General features: G+C 39.5%; 1 protein-coding gene and 1 pseudogene across 4 annotated transcripts in view; both read right to left on the minus strand.

The window, feature by feature from the left end:
• PTPRG (protein tyrosine phosphatase receptor type G) overlaps window positions 1–19,668 on the minus strand; it is a 730,904-nt gene that overhangs the window by 163,413 nt on the left and 547,823 nt on the right. The window lies entirely within an intron of this gene.
• LOC143656979 (small nuclear ribonucleoprotein G pseudogene) lies at window positions 12,485–15,157 on the minus strand (annotated as a pseudogene).

Below are 19,668 nucleotides of genomic sequence, written 5' to 3' on the forward strand. Positions count from 1 at the left end.
TGGGTCTCCAATAGTTGGATGCAGTTAGGTAGCTTAAACAGCAGTTTGGGTCAGTAAGCAGGGTTGTTTTTTCATCATATAGTTGTATCTTCATCACCACGATCACCTCTCAGAACATTTGTATCAATCCAGAAAAAGAACAAAAAGAGAAAAGAAAAAAATTCATGCATATCATACCCCTCCCTTTCATTGATCATTTTCAGGCAGTTCCCTCCAGCCTCTCCATTACACTTTAACTAAAAAGGTGATATCTATTTAATGCATAAGAATAACCTCCAGGATAACCTCTCGAAGCTGTGTGGAATCTCTCAGCCATTGACACTTCATTTTGTCTCATTTCCCTCTTCCCCCTTTTGGTCGAGAAGGTTTTCTCAATCCATTGATGCTGAGTCTCAGCTCATCCTAGGGTTTTTCTCAATCCCTTGATGATGAATCTCAGCTCATTCTAGGGTTTTTCTCAATCCCTTGATCCTGAGTCTCAGCTCATTCTAGGATTTCTCTTCCACATTGCTAGGAAGGTTCACACACCCCTGGGAGTCATGTCCCATGTGGCGGGGGTGGGGTGGGGGGGGGAGGGACAGTGAATTTGCTTGTCTTGTTGGCTGAGAGAGAGAGAGAGAGAGAAGCCACATCAGAGCAACAAAAGAGGTTCTCTGGGGGTGACTCTTGGGCCTAATTTTAAATTGGCTTAACCTATTCTTTGCAGGGTTAAGTATCATATGAACAAACCCCAAGTCTGAGGGCTCAGCATATTACTTTCTCTGTCCCCATTGCTTGTGAGAATATCAGGAATTCTCCACTTGGGGAAGCTGACTTTCCCCTTTCTCGCCATTTCCCCCAGGGGACTTTTGTAAGCAGGGCTTTTGAAACCAAGTCTGTAGATCCAAGTTCAAAGCCCTGCCCTTCCACTTAGCAGCTACGTGGTCCTGGGAAAGTTAATTATAATCTTACGGTACCTCAATTCTCTAATCTGTAAAATGGGGATTATTCCCATCCCCCATACCTCAGAAGATTGTTAAGAGAATTAAATGAGTATTTAGCACAGTGCCTGACACATTCAAAGTTCTTTAAAAAATGTAGCTATAGCCACTCTTTCCCCAAAGAGGAAGGAATGCCTGCTCATATCCAACTAGAGAGAGAGACAGACAGACACACAGATCTAATATAACACTACCTCTGGTTTTGGGCTTCCAAACTAAATTCAGTTGTGATCATGGTTTTCCTTTTCCCAAATTTTCATCTCAAGAAAATGGCATATGATCTTTTCATCCAGTAGACCATTAACTGGGCACTAATTTTGATTCTTCTAAATCGTACCAGACCCAAATACGATGCATCAGAAACTCATAAAGATCCTACCTCCCAAATACATCTTGACTCCATCTAACACTTCTTTTTCTCCAGCTCCTATATTCCAGCTTTAGGCTAAGCCACCACTATCTTGAACCTACATAACTTTCAAAATCTTGCCTAACTGCTTTCCATGCATTCTGTATTGTACCCTCCAATTCCTTCTCTGCAGAACAGTGTGACGAGCAGTTCACATCCTTGACTGCTTAATGGAATCATCACAATGATGTAAAAGAAAAGCAAAAATCAAATAAACAACAAATCATTCTTGCTGTGACTGACCTGGGGTGTGTCCTGGGTATCTGGACTTTAAAAGTTCCCTAGGTGATTCTAAGGCACAGGTAGGGGTGCGAACCACTGAAAGACTGTCGGTCTTTACCATGGGCTCAACCACCACACAGGGAGACTTCCAAAGATGAGGCAGAAGCTGCCCAAGATGTATGGTAGAGTTAGTGAACTGTGTCTGTCTGTCAATGTCACATGAAGATCTCCAAAAACCTGGAAATCCCTTTCACAGGCATGTTGTTACTTACAATTTGGTTTCACGGCAAAAGTAATTCAAAAATGCAAAGAGTGCCTTGGGAAATGTGAGCATTGTTTTAGAATGTTAAATTGGCAAAGTTCAATGATGTATTAGACACAGTGCAACAGTTCTGATGGTAGAGCAGAGAAGTAGGCATAAGAAACAGTTTGTCAGCTGACTTAGAGAGGTCTCCTTTAAGTTTCCAAACTTTTTTATAATTTCAGATGAAACCCTTTGTAAAATGCATTGCATACTTCACTGCCTTTAACACTAAATTATGTTTAATTTAATGGTGGCCCTGGATGAATTGTATATGATTTATTTTTCATCTTAATTCTTCACTGAGGTATACCATAAAATGATAAGGTCCACCAATCATAAGTGTACAACTGGGTAGACTGTTACACACACCTGTATATAGCCAGGCATCTTCAGCTCAGAAAAAGACCAACATTTCTAGCCTTCTGGGGATTCCCTCCATTGATACCCTATATTTAGGAAACCTTATATATTAATGGCATCATTCACCAGTCTCCTGTATTGCCTGCTCATCACTGATTCTGAGAGATTCCTTCATCATATTCCCTGTAGCTGTAGTCTGGTCTTTTCTATTGCAGTATAGAATTCCACCTATGAAAATATCATAATTCATTTTTCTGATTTGTTGCTTTCATGGAAAATGACTTATCTTTCTGTAGTATAAACTATCACCAACTTGATAACCATTCATGGGAAGAACATTTTCTGTCAATAAAGCACATCAAATGTGACATTTTAGGAAAGCAGGCAGCACATAGATGATGAATTTGAATTTTATTCAAATGGTGCCCAATGGCACACCCAACACTATGCCAGATTCTCCATCTGTCCCATGACCGTGGGAGTCAGCAAAGCATCATGGTCAAGTGCAAGTGCCTTAGGAGTTGGGGAGACTTTCAGGTTGGAGCTCCCAGCCTCGCTAGTGGGCTGGCTTTCAGCAAATCGCTTAATTAACCTCTTTGAGACTCCAATCCCTCAACTTCAAAATAAAAATAGTTTTAATAATAACCTCTTTTGTGCATTGTTGTACAATAACCCATGCATTGAATAAGCACCCCAGGACACAGGCTACTATTGTAATTAGAAAAGCTGCTTTCAGTAATACAGAAAGCTTGACTGACTAATCAAGAACACACCATAGTAAGCTTAGTTTTTGAACAACCCTCATACTTACATTCTTACCAGTTGTCAGAACGGGCCTTGACTCAATCATCACCTGGCTGATATAGTTACACTCTATAATCTAAGTTGAACGTCTTAGATAATAAAGAGAAATTAATAATCCTGACTTCAGGTAGATATCTAAGTGACATATTAATTCTTTTCTTTGGGCGGAGCTGTCAGTGAAAAGCAAACATGAGTTTTCACAGCCTTTCCTCCATTATCAATTACTCCTCACAGAGTAGGAACCCACCCACTTCTATTTCTATCCCCTTGAAAATCTCTTGATATTACTCAAAACAACAGAATGAAATTTTAGTTAGGAGTCTGTGTGAAAGATAATCATTTTGTTAATCTCCTGAGGGAAAGGGAAAGATTTCATTTTTGATTTTCAGTCATCTGCATTAGTTTGGAGAAGATAAACCAACAGGAGAGTTATCTATGAGTTTTAGATACCCTGTATAGCATCTCCTCTGAGACCTGAGGGGATGGTGTGAGGTGATGGGAGATTAAAATTCCGTCTACTGGGAGTCAGGCTAATGGGGTACAGAATAACTAGACAGAGGATGCGAAGAGAAAAGACAAACCTGATCACGGCCTGAAAATTTATCAGCTTTGACTGGGCCTCCATACAGCTGAAGCAGTCAGTGGAATCTCATTTTAGCAAGCTACCAATGCTAATGCTAGACCAATAAAGTACATTATCATGCTTATTTTGGATTTTAAAGAGCAGTCACTTTTAAAATTAACTCAATAGGTTGCGAGGCCAGCATTCCTTTTTTTGTTTGTTCCCTTTTGAATTTTCTTCCATCACTTAAAAAGCTGAAGTGTGTGAGATATTTTGGCTCATTTCTATCGACAGATATTTCTATCGACAGATAGAAAGGAGGAAGAATGAGCTTCAACCATAGCTTAAAAACTAGAGCATTAAAATAATGCCCCCATCATAAAATATGCCTCGGGCTGATGAGGAAAAGGTCAAATGGGTTCTCCCGTACTTGGGCAGGGTTTTACGATCTAAGACGGTCTTCTAAAATTAAAATGGGGCATATTCTTTTGACTCAGGAAGTTCACTTCTAAGTATATAGGAAAGAGGATCAGGGCACAAAAATGTGAATACAACAAATCTTCAGTGATGTCTATAATAGCAAAAGATTGGAGACTACTGAAAAAAACTAGGAATAGCTAAATGGTTAAAATAGGATAAAGAATATCTGCATCACCACCATCAAGACGGGTCTGTGACATAATAAGAGCAAAACCACTTTGTACGTGGTTAAAATGGGAAATTTTGTGTCATATATATGTTACTGCAATAAAAAGAAAATAGAGCTTCAACATATTTAGGGAACAAATACATATATATATAAATGCTTATATATATAACTTCTATAGAAGAACTTCATATAAGTTCTTCTATATAAGAACTTCTTCATAACTTCTGACGGGGTGTAGCATAAACATCACTAGTTCGCTCCAGATGGTGAGACCAAGGGGTACCTCACATTCCCTTTCTCCTTTATAGACCCTCACATACAAGCACAAATATTTAGAACCCCCTCAAAAACGTTACTTGCATTTTGAAAAACACTGTACCCCAATTGTCAGGCTTGCATCAAGTATATAAACGTTGACTGACTCTATGTGCCTCTGTTAGAGCAAGAAAGTGTTTTTCAGCAAAGACCAAAGCAGGACGGGCACAGGAACCTTGGATATCTCGGTGTGGGAGCGGTTCCTTCTTGGTTTCCAACTAGCTCTTGTGTTTCTGATACACTGACAAGACCTTTTAAGACCACAGCTTAACTTCTAGGTGGCTGTTAATAGGCCACTTTCTCACACAGCTAAATCTTTAATCCCCTTCTCCTCCCATGTAAACCCGTGTGGGCACAGAAAGTGCCAAGACTGGATATCTCAATACACTTCAGAGAGCTAATCTACTCAACCCAGGGCAAGGAAAACAAGGGCGTGCAAGGCCTGAGAAGCCAGTATTCCAAACAGGTCCAGAATAAAATCAGCTCTCCGAAAGGAACCATCCATCTTCCCTGGAACAGTGATGCATGTGATTATCTGCACTGGGAACCGAGCTCGGGTGACACGGTCTGCACTGAAAGGCAGGCAGGGCCTGGAGACATACACCCTGTAAAACCAGGTAAGGGGGAGACAGCAGATGCCAAGCTCGATGCAACCTCAGATGTATGAGTTGCCTCCTAAATCATAAATATTACTTTTCTTTCCCATTCCTCAAAGACCCCTCCTCTCTCTTTCACACACACACACACACACACGGAAACACACATGCACACACACACACAAGCACACATGCCTTAGGCACATGGTAATGCTCCTAGTATTACCTGTTATCAGTGACACTCTTTCACTTCACTGGGAAGCAGCAGGACCTGTGTAAACCTTATTCAAATGATTTCATCTCTCTGCCTCTACAAGAACCCACGTTAAGATTTGCTGGCAGCGAGCTACTTATTCTTCAGAATAATAAGTTAATATCTATCAAAAGTATATAACACGTTATACACTACACTGAGTGTTTTACATTCATTATTTCACTATAAACACCCTATGAGGTAAGAATAAGTAATTGTTTTCACGTAACAGAGCTGGCGACTGAGGCTTTGGGACAGCGGGAGTGGGGCGGGGCACACACCTGGTGCCACGTGAGCCGCTGTCCAGCTCATCACGATCCCTGTGCACCATTCCCAGGTTTTCCTTTCTACACCCCATGTCAGTTTATACCGTCTTAATCCTTAAATCCTTAAGAATAACCAGGGCCACCAGAAATTTAAAGCATACACACACACACACTTGGGTAGCTGAGGCCTTTGAGGACAGATATACAGAAACAACAGGGTTCTTAAGTGCAAAGAAAATAGTATTTCTATTGGAATATTGATGTTAAGGGGCAAAAAGGATTCAGATAAACTATTCTTCTGGAATATCATGTTAGAAAATGACAGCTGTCTTTTACTTCAGGACTTATTAGATTCTTTATTATGCTGAATTATCTGTCAGGCGCTAAAAGTTAGACAGCTTTTCTAGAACTGGATCAAGATCGAGCATCTTCCAGGAAAAATGCTCGTCAAAATATGTGTTGGGAAAAGATGGCCTGGGAATCCCAAAGCATCGCCTTCAGCAATGGTTCACAGCTCCAGAAGGCACTGCCTGTAAAGAAGAATTAACTTCCTACAAAAACAGCACAAAGAGGGGAACACAACTACACTCAAGGGACCTGAACAATTCTAAAGGATAACACATTGAATATTATTCAGTGTAGTGTACATGTACGAAGAGAGACCAGGCTCCCTCAATCTGGCTCCGAGAATCTTGCCTGTATAAAGATTCCAGAACTAGAAGTACTTCACACAGACCTCTAATGACATTTTACAAAGCACTCCAGCTTCGTCCTGCCCAGCTGGCTTCCAGTAACTAATACAGTAAAAGAGATGCCTCCAAAAGCCCCAAAGTGTGCATATTCAGATACCATCCAAAAGATCTAGTGTCAAAAACTATTTATTCTCATTGATTACAAAGAACCTACCATTTTGCAGCCCATGCAATTCCTGCCAGCAAGTACTGTGTATGTAGAGAAAATACAAAACAATTGAAAAGACAGATGAATACCCATGTGCTTAAAATGTGAATGGATTGTAGAGAATAGCACACTGGTGTTCTGCAGCATTACATAATCTAAAAATATGAAGCAATACAAATGCTAATGGGAATGAATACTGCCTTGCAGGCTCTACTGCAGTGTTGGCTAACTCTTCACACCCCCAGGCCTGTCTCCCTGACAAACTTGGAAGGCAGGGCCCGAGGATCACGCATTTTTTTTTTTTAGCACTCACGCCAGTGGCATGCAGACGCTGCTGCATAAATCTCTGTTGAAGGGATAAATGCCTTCATATTAGGGAGATCTAAAAGGGTATTTACTTATTTTGTACTCAATACAGTGATGCTGTTGAGGATAATCAGCACCTGATTATGGAAGGTCTGATGTAATCTATACTAAAATAAAATTACTTATGCGGCATGTCGAAGGAAATAGTGTGTCGGTCATGAGTTGTAGTTCAGGAGTAATTAATTCTTTTTTAGGTGGCTCTCCTCTTCTCCCTTCTCTATCAGGCAGGTCCAGGCAGGTCCAGGCAGCGGACAGAAACCACACCAGTAAGCTGAACAGGAGAAATTTAACATAAAGGAATGCTAACAAGTAAAAGGTGGTTAACTATGAAAAAGGATAAAAGAGGGCTCTGAAGGCAACAGACCAAGCAAACACAGAAAGTCCTCACTACCACCTCTATGGTAGAACTGAGGGGCCCTCAACACAGAGCTGACATCTAGACCTTTTTTATAGGATAAAGCTGCCACCGGCTCCTGCAGCCTACTGCAAGGACCTGCCAGAGGGCATGAGCTAGAGCTGATCCACAGGAATGGCCCACCAGCAGCAGAGAAACGTGCTGACAAAAGAGACCTGGCTGGAACATTCCGTAGGAATGGTTCCTTGGGTGGTGAAGAAATTACCAGAAAGCATTGCCCTGAACAGGACCAAAGGAATAGCTAAGAAGGGGGTGGGATGGGGTTGGTCTGAAGGAGCAGCCCATCTGGGGGGTGGGGGGGGAGGAAACGTGATGGAGGGTATGAGATGAAGGCTATTGCACTGCCCTCCAGCTCATCAGCTGGCTACTTTGTCCAGAAGCAGCAGAAGCAGGAGGAGAAGCCCCACCCCATTCAGCAGTGACCCTCCAGCATCCTCTACTAGAAAGACTACCGCTGTACCAGCTGGCACAGAAGGCAGGGTTCAGCTCTATTATCACAAAGCTGGGCAAAGAAAGGTGGCTTTGCAACTGAGAGGCCACAAATAGTTAAGAAGCAACTTTTCATGAGAGAGTTTGGGTGAGAAGATAAGGAAACCCACTGATCATCAACAGAAGTCAAAAAGTCTCGTTTTCTTCTTTTAATAGGAGAATTAGGAAATAGTAAGTCCTTGTATCATGCCCGGCACAAGTAGGTACTCACTGAATATTTAATGAATGAATGAGCAAATAACTGTTCTTATTACTTTATCTCTGACCATGACTCTGTTTGGTTTGACAGTTTCTAGTTGGAATTATTAGTGTTCAGATACAAGAAAATATACTTTGCAAAATTTCTTTTATAAGAAGACTGGTTAAGTAAACTTCCAGTATAATATGTAATAGATGTTACTCAAAATTCATATCACATGGCAGAAATCTCCAGAGAGGTCTTACTCTATTTTATACAAGGGAATTTATAGCAAGAATAAACATTTCTTCAAGTTGGTAGGCCATTGCCTGGGACGTAGAGTCAAAATATTGGTTGACTTACACAAAACTGCCTTTATCATGATATTTGTTGTAACAGGATTTCACGTGCATTTCTCTAAGCTGTAGGCACATCAAGGCATTTTTAATGGCCCAGAAGCCTCTGTATAATAAAAACTGAGACAAAACTATCAATATAAATCAGATGATTAATCATTTATAAAGGTATGCTCTATTATATGAACGACCGACTATATTGATTGCTGAATCAGCTGGTTATCATGGTGAACCAAAGAATCCAATTCGGTTGACAAACTCTTGATTGACACATAATCCATCATTATGAGTAGTTCACTGTTAAAATGGAGATACCACCAACCACAGTCCGTAATTTCTCACAATTTCTCCAACTAATCGTTTCACTTTTCTCTTCTTCTCAGAATTAACTGGAACATCTTGAACACCTCTAGTTTACAGGTGAGAGAGATCCTGGTTCGATATAGGATATTGAGTTTTTAATGCTGAGAGTAGACTGACATTGAAATTTCCAGGGAAGTTAATCAAGAAAAGCTGCTATTTTTCTCTTCAGCAAGTTCCCTGCATTAAGATCAATTATTATATCCTTCCAGTGGAAACTACATGATCCCTTAGAAAGGAGACTGGGCATAAGTTATACACCCCAAAGACACTCAGTGCTGAAGACACAGATGCAGTTAAAAAGATTTTTTCTACATGAAGCTGCTATACTGGAAGGAGCCACGCTACATGACATGCACTGATATCTGTTCCTAGTGTAAGCACAGTTCTTGTAAAGACATCCTGAAGAGATGGTAGGGGACCACATAAAATGAGGACAAGTTCTAGATGAGAATCCCATACTAACGTGCAGTCACTGGATACCTGAGGGAGCTCACCCTGACCTCACTCCCCTGCTTGCTTTAGGGCTTTCAGTGCATCCTGCTCAGTGTGGGTGTCTGCTGAGGGGGTCCACAACATGCTACCTAACTCGGATGCTATGGTCCCACCAACATAAAGAACAACCGCCCTGCATGAACCAACAGCGCCATCCCTGCCCCTCTCTAGATAATATATCTGTCTCCCGGATGGCAAAACCCATTGGTAGAAAATCTGCCCATATCATCCCCTTTTCAGCTGGGGAGTGGAAGATAAAATTTCTTCCAGGTAACCTGCAATACCCAGGAGATTCAGCAGGATTACTGCGAGAGTAAAATGTGGGAATTCTATGTAGACACATGACCATAATGAGCAGTTACTGTGATACATATGGCCTTGACATTTATAAGAAAGATAGCAACACTCCGTACATTTGTAAATATCATTACTGAAGATAATTCTACCAGAAACCCCTGCATTAAAGTAAGGATCGTGCCCGTCACATCCATTGCGGTATCCAAAGCACACAGTGCAGTGCTTATGAAGCATGTGTTGAATGAGTACGTGAGGATTTATTCGAGAGCCAAGCTGATAAGTGAATGCCGCACAACTTGGGACTAGCTAAGGGAGGAGCTCCTGATTCCCAAAATTATATGCCAAGAGTTCCAGGTTGTTTGTATAGGCTACAGAATCTGTTACTTGCCAAGACAACTGCCAAGACAGGAAATGTTCAGTCTACCCATACCGAGGTTCCAGCACATGCCCCCTCAAGCTAGCTTCTTACCCACTCAGAAGCAGCTCCACCAGCCCCATGTCCAGAAAGCTGCCCCAGACCAGCCACTTCTATTAAAATACTCATCGTAGAGGATTTTAACCATTGGTAAATTTCTCTCCTTACTTCCTGAGGCTGTACTGTCCTTTAGGAGGGGGGAGCAGTCTCCTTTAGGTCACCTCTACACCTTGCAGAGAATTACCTGCCACATATTAGGCTCTCACCACCTATTTCCTGGATGAAGGGACAACTCATCCGGCAACTGCTCTACTAACAGCTAAACTAATGCATATCTGAAGGGAAATGGAAATCAAAATGAGGCTTTCACAACGTTGTGAACATAATTAACGGCACTGAAATATATATCTGAACATGGTTAAGAGGCAGAAATGTCAGGCTGTATATATGGTCACAGAATTAAAAAAAAAAAAAAAATCCAGGAACTATATTACACAGTGAACCCTACGTTAAAACCATGGGCTATAGTTAATAGTACAATTATATAAATGTCCTTTTATCAATTGTAACGAATGTCCCACCCACATCAATGCAAAGTGTTAATTAATAGGGTGCAATATGGGAATCCCAAATTTGATGCATCCTTGTTCTGTAAACCCACATTGTCTCTATTAGAGAAAAACCACAACTACAAGTCTTTCTCTGCTGCTTCTATATTATGAACTCATCACTCTCTTATTGACAGTGGGATTTTCTAGTTGTTTATCTTAGTTGTTTATATTAGGAATTCATTTACAGCAAGATAGCTAATACCCATCTTGAATTTTCATGGGTATCATTTTCTGGAAAAGAAATCATGTCAAGGCCTAATAAAACGAACACAGTAATTAACCCAAAGCACACAGCAGAACTATTCAGCCACTACTGCTCATACAGATGCTATACAATGAATTTTCCTATTGACAATGACTAAAACATGCTATTTGTCTTAGTTTAGCTCCAGCCATAAATATCTGCGGACAAATGTTCCACCCCCTACATCCTGCTATAGCAGCAAAGTTTCCAGATCTATTAATCTAAAAATATAGCTGCTCAAAACTCTAAACTCACTGCCCTTCTTAAATGAGGTGCTTTTTACTTTTTACCCCAAAGTATATTGCTTAAGTACTGATGACTTAATTACTACGTAACTAAGACATATTAACTGCAGGAAATTTGGAAAATTCTGATAGGCCAACTAAAAAAATAAAATAAATAAGAATGCATCCTATCACTCAGAGATAATGCTAGAGTTTTGGTGTATAAACGACCAGGTTTTTTTCAATGCAATAAGCCAATCATCACTGATACATTCATGATGTACGTATGAGGCCTGTGCTAAACACTTTACAAACACTTTTCTCATTAATTCTCACAATGACCCCATGTGCTTTGTAAAGGATTATCTTCTTCTAGATAAGGAAATTGAGTTAAATGACTTCTGAAGGGTCAAAGAGGCAGCAATACAAAACTCTGACAACACTTTACCAACTACATTATCCAGTTTCCGAAATACATGGAAGATATAATCATAAAAATATCACTTTTCTTAAATATTCGTTAACATTGCTTTTAGTCGCTGTTTGATACCACTGCACAGACAGTCTACAACGTATAAAACCCAGTCAGATGTTCAGCAGAGGAGGAGACGGCCTGTTCCCAATGAAGTTCTTAAAGTGAATTTGTTCCTCACTAGATGCAAGCCTAACGAAGAGGAGAGAATCATGTTGAAGTCCACTGTTACTAAGTAGTCCTTGATACCTTACAAACGAACACCGATTCCATATTTCTCCACTGGATACTGTAAATTCAGGGAAGTAGTCTAACAATGTCTGGCACATACTGGGTACATAATCTATTAAGTGAATGAATGGATGAATGAAAAATGAATAAAGCCAAGATTAACTACCAAAAGATAATTTCCAGAGGACTGAAGGCCTTTTACATGAGGCTTCTCAGTATCATGTTTAAGAGTTGCAATTTAATTTTGGATATCAGAGTGGGATTCTGGAATTTCCAAATCAGTGTGGGATTCTGGAATTTCCAAAGCTGCAGGATTTCATGCCCAAATTTCATATTTGGCTCACTAAACAGAGCAGAAGATGACAATAACAGCAAATCTTGGCAGCAGTATAGGATGGAAAGTAAACAGTGCTAATATACTATAATCTCACCATGATACTTGTGCCTGAGTCCATGAATTGGGTGAAACAGCACTATAACAACATCCTACTGTCATCTGCAATTAAAAAAAAAATCTGGAAGTTTCCAAAACAGTGCTGCTATCAAGTGCATTTATTTTATTTTTTATAAGAGAAGTTGTCAGTTGACAGAACAGTCATGCATAAAATACAGGTTTTCCCAAATATTATTAACACCTTGCATTGATGTGGTACATTTGTTACAACTGATAAAAGCACATTTTTATACTATACTATTAACTATAGCCTATGGATTACCTTAGGGTTTACTGATTATGTTGTATAGCTCCATGGATTTAAAAAAAAATTTACTCTAATAATATATACACAACCTAAAATTTCCCCTTTTAGTCATGTCCAAATATGTAATTCAGTGTTCTTAATTACATTCACAATGTTGTGCTACCATCACACCAACCATTACCAAAACTTTTCCATTGTCCCAAATGGAAACTATGCGCATTTGAAGCTTTAACTCCCAATTACAAAGTGCATTTTGCATTTTGGCAGGAAGTAAAGCTAGGAGGGCTCCCTCCCACGTAGTAGAAAGCATAAGCTGTGGCACAGTGCATGCATTGAAGCACAGGACACTAAACAAGTAAGGACTTTAGACTTTAGACACATAACTTCAAAATCAGAACTAGGTAATGCTTATTTTATGTTGATATGGTCAAAGTAAGAGAGGCGTGATGAATCCATTTTACCAAGCTAGAGTTGAAACAATTTTGCTCTAATTTAGAATCTGAGGATGGATTAGTAATGACATTCAAGAGATTTTAAGTAGCTAAGATTATATAAATGAGTAAGGAGAGACAAACAGGAACAGCGAAAAAGACAGCTGAATGAAGAGAAAATTATAGCATACTCTTCCTTTTTTTTGTCTTTTGTCAGAAGAGATTGTCGTATTCCGAGGTCACACCCCTCCAGAATGTCTGCTTGGCAAGAAATTAGGGAAAGAGTATTGTTGGTGGATCCTCAAAAGTTGTGTAGCCAAACTGTCTTAGAACGGCATGCAGATTTTGATACTAGGCATACCTAGGGAAAAAATCCCACCATCCCTTTTTTATCAAAATAGAAGTTTAAGCAGGTATACTATGAGAATCAATAAAGTAACAAAAATATTCCTGATATTGTAGAACGTGGGCTAACAACATTAGTTAAGAAGAGGGATGGCACAATGCTGACTGCGCATTTATATATCAACGAGATTCTGCCCCCGTGGTGAGAACATCATGTGAGAGAAAACAGGATTTAAATTCGAGCAACTGTTTGTGAAATGGAGGTTGCTCGAAAGTTTGGGCCTAACTGTAGACTCAGAACTACACAAGCTGTTGAGACCACGCAACAAGTTCACAGCTGGCAGGGTTCTACTTCCTCTGCCTTGTCCCTGGACGCCATCTTAGCCAGTGTGTTCAGATTCTCAAATGCAGACATGGACAGTCTGCCACTTGGTCTGGGCTCACTGCTTTTATTCACCATCTGTGACAAAATGACAATGAAATAAAAAGAAGAGGACCTGTGGGAGAAGGCATCACAGGCTTGATGTTTCTTCATGGGAAACTAAGAGGCGGAACAAGCTGAACTGTGTATTCTTTACCTTGGGTTGGCTTTTCTAGGTATATCTCAGACTGAGGAAAAAAGGAAAGAGAAAACAATGGCATTGGAATTGCAGATGTTTGTGGTAACTCTTATTTTGCTCCTTGGAAGAATTTGTGGTAGACACTGCGTGGGAAGAGAAAGCAGAACACCGAGCTGCTGAGTGGAGTGCTACACAATTTCACGAAGGGTCTGATGTAATTGACACCTCCCAGAACAGTGAGAATGCAAAAGACTGGCCTCCTTGTGTTATAAGAGAGTCCCAGCATACTTAATTTTTAAGTTCTGGGCAGGCCACGGTGGCTCAGCAGGTAAGAGTGCTTGGCAAGAGAAACGATTATACAGGAGAAATTACTGGTGGGTGCCATGTAGTATGACCAGCTTTCAAATCCAGCACAATGTAACTCGCTTTCCTACCAAATGACGGTGGTATAGGCAGAAAAGCAAGTCACAAGAACAACTACCCTCGTGTCATAGCCCCTGGCCTCGCAGACCCACCCGGACGCCACCTCTCTGGAGTAGCAATGATTTAGTCTGCTAAAAAAACAAATTAGATTTCCTAGCAACACATGTTATAGAAATTCTCACTCAGAGCAGACATCAACCAGTTCATATTCATGTGTTTAAGGAAGGGGTTAAAACCTGGTAACAGATATTTAGTACCAACCCTGCACCAGGCACTGAGGATGCAAAAATGGGATAAGAGGACATTCCTCAGGATGCATACGCTTGAGTGTGGGAGATAAGCCTCTTTTTTTTTTTTTCCATATGTAATAAGATGCTTCCATTTTAATGCAGGAAATCTTGAAATCAGTTTTAAATTACAAGCATCAGGAAAAGTTTGTTAGAAACAATTAGAATAAAGGCTAATGCTTATTTGATAGTCAAAGCACTTGAGAAAGCATTTTTGACAATTACAAAAGTTTAACAAAAATTTTAATATTAAGAAGGTACACGACCTAATTATATCATAGCAAAAAAAGGTCTTTTGGGGAGGGGACCCGTGGAAGCAATTGACTTCTCTGCTGAACACAGCCACTACCCATACTCCGTTCCAAGGTTTCTAATGTGATATTACTAGTTCCTCGTTTTACCACCTTTCCAATATTGTTCTGTTGTCCACTAGATGCCATCTCCACACATTCATCAATCACAAAATTCAAAAGGGGATCAAATCCCCTCAATATTTCTTGGACATATCTGCCACCATTTAACTTCAACGATAACTTCTTGTCCATAAATTTTTTCAACTCCCGCGGGCGAGCTTTGCTCACGGTGTCTACGCGGCGGGTTCCCGGCGGCCTCGAGTCAGTGTTTGCGGCCGCCCTCTCATTCCCGCGATCGGCCCAGCCTAAGCCTCTATCTCGATGTAAAAATAAAACTACAGAATATGATAAGGAAGAGGAAGACACGAACAAATCAATTTTAAATTAAAAAACGAGTATGTCAATGAAAATTTGGGAAAATGTGCACCTTTCATAGTAATTTTCTCCCTCTATCATATCAGCAGAGATTTTGAAAAATAATAATGTCTACTCTTTATTTGTGTGTGGTGAAAGGGGCGCCGTACAAGTTGGCAGCAACAGTTCAGAAGGCCATCTGGAAACAAAGTATCAAGAGCTGCAAGACAGCTGATTCTCTTTATTACGTGATTCCATTTGCAGGGAACAGTTTGTAATAAGGAGAAAACAATCCGCAGGAGTAGGTTTGGGCCAGACTAAGACATCTGTATTTTATTCACAGGTAACTGTAGAGCCACTGCCAAGTTCTAGATGAGGATAATGCTGAAAGAAAAGCACGACTTGTGCTGATGGAGCATGAGGGATGGGCCGGAAGGCTGAGAGTCTGTAAGCAAAGGGAGGGTTTCAGATACTCGTACCAGAGTCCAAGGATAACAAAGTCGGGGTTTGTAAAAAGGCTTTACAGCTGGAAAGCCATACTTAAACACATCAAAGCCCGTCAATATTATTATTATAGACTTAGTTGAGTTGGAAAAAAACCCAGTCAAATTATTATTTGGCATGGTATATACTCTGTATGCAAACAATGTGATGGATTGTCAGAATTTTTCACATTTCAATGGTTTGTTTTGGCATTTAAATAGACTAAAATTTTATGTAACATAATTGTATCAGATGCAAACTTCCCTGAAAATTTCCCTTTCAATTTTAATTTTTTGTGCCTCATGATGCAATAGAGTCACGGAGATAGCTGTCAAGTGTCTGTTTCACTTTTTTATGATAATTTTTAAACATAAATAGAAATAGAAAAATCACTTCCAGGTACCATCCCCCAGCCTTAGGCTAACTTTGCTTCTTTATCCTCATGCTCCTCTGACTATGTTGAGGCTAATAATCATATTTCATTTGTGAATATTTTAATATATATTTCTAAAAGAAAGGGACTTCTAACAGGTTCCCTTGGTATTTGGGATACCCCTTTGTCATTGCACATTATAGTCTATGGAGGCAAGCATTTAAATATGGTAGGTTTAGTATAGAGGTAGAGTAAAAACAAAAGAATGCTGGTTCTACATTTCACCAGCAAAAGAATAAAAAAGGAAAAAAGGAAAAAAAGTTTGATTTGAAATAGCATATAAACCCATCCGTGCTCAGCTCAGTGCAAACGGTGCCTTTGTGTGAAAATCTTTACCAGTATTTTGTTCCATGGCTAAAATGCCCATGCATTTATTCAGATCAACTGAAAAATTACGAGACAGGAATTGAGGGATTCAGAATTCATATCCTACATTCCTGTGTAGTGGGTGCCTCTTGGCTTTTTATTTATGATTGGAAAGTAGAAAAACATCCCGGCAAATCTGGTGTCTGTCCAGACCCACTCCTAATTGAAGTAAGGCCAAATCAGGGGTAGAGGGGGCCTGGCCACTGTGGCTTGACTGCACATAAAATGGAGAACATAGAAATGACGACATTGGGTAGGTTTTCACTCAGCGTTAAGGAAATTCTGAGAGGTGAAAAGAAGGCCCCCCATTTATTTTTCTACTTAAAATTCCAATAACAGAAGTTATCATATGCTTTTTATAAGATAGAGAAAAGGGTGAACAGGAATAAGCCACCCAATTTTCCATCTTTCAGGTCACTGTGCTTGAAACTGGGTCATATACTTCACAAAACTGTCACATTTTGCATCATGGATGAGATAATTCATTATACATCTTGTCTTGTGAAAACAATAACAGTGGCTGAGTTCAGAGGATGGAATCCTAGTCCTCCCACTTATTAAATAAGTGACCTATTCTCTGAATCTCAAACGCCTCATCTAAAAACGAAGTTGCCAAAAGTACTTACCTCAAAGATATTATGAGTACTTACCAGTACTCAAGTGATTCGATATATGTAAAGTGTGTTTATTATTCTTAATAGCTGTTTGCTTACTAACATTGTATCAATAATAGCATTAATTAATAATGTGCCTCATTTCAGTTAGTCTCCATAAAGCAAAAATTTTAATGGCCACATAATAGTCCAGCTTCAGGATGGGTCTGATTTACTAAATCTTTTCCTAAATGTTGGGCATATGGGATTTTTCCACCAGTTCTAAGGATCATAAATGATGATGTAACCAACATTTTTGCCCTGAATTTTCCCAACACTTTGAATTATTTTCTCGGATTAATTTGCAGGTGTTAAACATATCATTTTCAAAGACTACAGCAAGCAGTGATGGGTGGCAAGGAGTCATAAGATTGGATTCCACAGCGAGGGTTTGCTGAAAGCAGAATGTATGGGTAAAAGCAAAAATAGATGGTTGGGAGGATCTTAAGCTAATAAAACTGTAAATTCTAATGTTTTACTATGAGTCACAGCCACAGAGAAATCCTCCTCATATAGTCAAATAACAGACAATGGCCCCAATTCTAGCTATATTGATCAGGATCCCTAACTGTGGTAATTTTCATAGCAAATCAGAAGACACAGTTCTACAGGAAGGCAGGAGGCCACCTAGAGTGCTTCTTGTCCCATGCAGCTCCAAATTAATTCTGGATAAAAGTTCACCATTCTAGAATTACATGGTTAGCTGGTAGCAGGTGACAGTGAAATATACATATTTGCATCTAAGCTATGCTACATTTTTTTCCTTAAGTACTTTTTAAAAAGTTTTACTAATAAAACCAATCAACATACAATATGAACATTATTTTTTTATCACATAGTTGTATATTCATCATCATGATCATTTCTTAGAACATTTGCATCAATTCAGAAAAAGAAATAAAAAAACAAACAAAAAAATTCATACATACCATATCTCTTACCCCTCCCTTTCATCGATCACTAGCATTTCAATCTAATAAATTTATTTTAACATTTGTTCCCCCTATTATTTATTTATTCTTAATCCATGTATTTTACTCATTTGTCCATAAGGTAGATAAAAGGAGCATCAAACACAAGGTTTTCACAATCACACGGTCACATTGTGAAAGCTTTATCATTATACAATCATCTTCAAGAAACATGGCTACTGGAACACAGCTCTACATTTTCAGGCAGTTCCCTCCAGCCTCTCTATTATGCCTTAACTGAAAAGGTGATATCTATTAAATACATAAGAATAACCTCCAGGATAACCTCTCGACTCTGGAATCTCTCAGCCATTGACACTTTATTTTGTCTCATTTCTCTCTTTCCCCTTTTGGTCAAGAAGGGGCTAGGATTTCTGTGCCACATTGCCAGGAAGGTCCACACCCCTGGGAGTCATGTCCCACTTGGAGAGGGGGAGGGAAATGAGTTTGCTTGTCATGTTGGCTGAGAGAGAGAGAGGCCACATCTGAGCAACAAAAGAGGTTCTCTTGGGGGGTGACTCTTAGGCTTAATTTTAAGTAAGCTTAGCCTATCCTTTGTGGGGTTAAGTTTCATATGAAGAAACCCCAAGATTGGGGGCTCAGCCTATTGCTTTGGTTGTCCCCACTGCTTGTAAGAATATCAAGAATTCTCTACTTGGGGAAGTTGAATTTTCCCACTTTCTCACCATTCCCCCAAGGGGACATTGTAAATACTTTTTTATTCACCTTTCAAATTCTGCTGGGATTTTATCGGGGCATCACTGTGAACCTACAAAATCTCATGCCTTACTTAAGGCCGCAGGTACTTATGGTGTTCAATTAAGCTGTCCACATAGGTTATATTAGGAAATGCACTAGTCAAAATGTAAATTTTGTACCAAATAAATACTTTTTGCTTTAGTCTCACACATATGTTAAAGTTTTAAAATACTAATTGCCATCTATTTTCAACACCCTGCATTAATGACATTCCTTTGTTCCTCCTCATGCAAAACATTTTTAAATTTGTACATTTAGTCACTATCATTATACACTCTAGGCATTCCTAGATTATACCATCTCAGTCTTTATTGTCTATCTTTCCTTCGGATTTCATTTGTGCCCCCAGGCCTCCTCCCTCTATCATTCTCACATTCACCTTCATCCAGTGTTCTAACATTACTGTATTACAGTTAGATAGTATTGTGCTATCCATTTCTGAATTTTTACAATCAGTGTCTTTGCACAATCTGTATCCCTTCAGTTCCAATTACCCAATATCTACCCTATTTCTATCTCCTGATGACCTCTGTTTTTAACTGAAATTATCCAAGTTCATTCATTAATGTTAGTTCATATCAGTGAGACCATATAGTATTTGCCCTTCTGTTTCTGGCTAATCTCACTCAGCATAATGTCCTTAAGGTCCATCCATGTTGTCACATACTTCATAACTTTATTCTGTCTTACAGCTGCATAATATTCCATAGTTTGTATATACCACAGCTTGTTTAGCCACTCATCTATTGATGAACATTTGGGCTGTTTCCATCTAT

Source organism: Tamandua tetradactyla, chromosome 15 (assembly GCF_023851605.1).
Source record: "Tamandua tetradactyla isolate mTamTet1 chromosome 15, mTamTet1.pri, whole genome shotgun sequence".
Taxonomy (NCBI): Eukaryota; Metazoa; Chordata; class Mammalia; order Pilosa; family Myrmecophagidae; genus Tamandua; species Tamandua tetradactyla.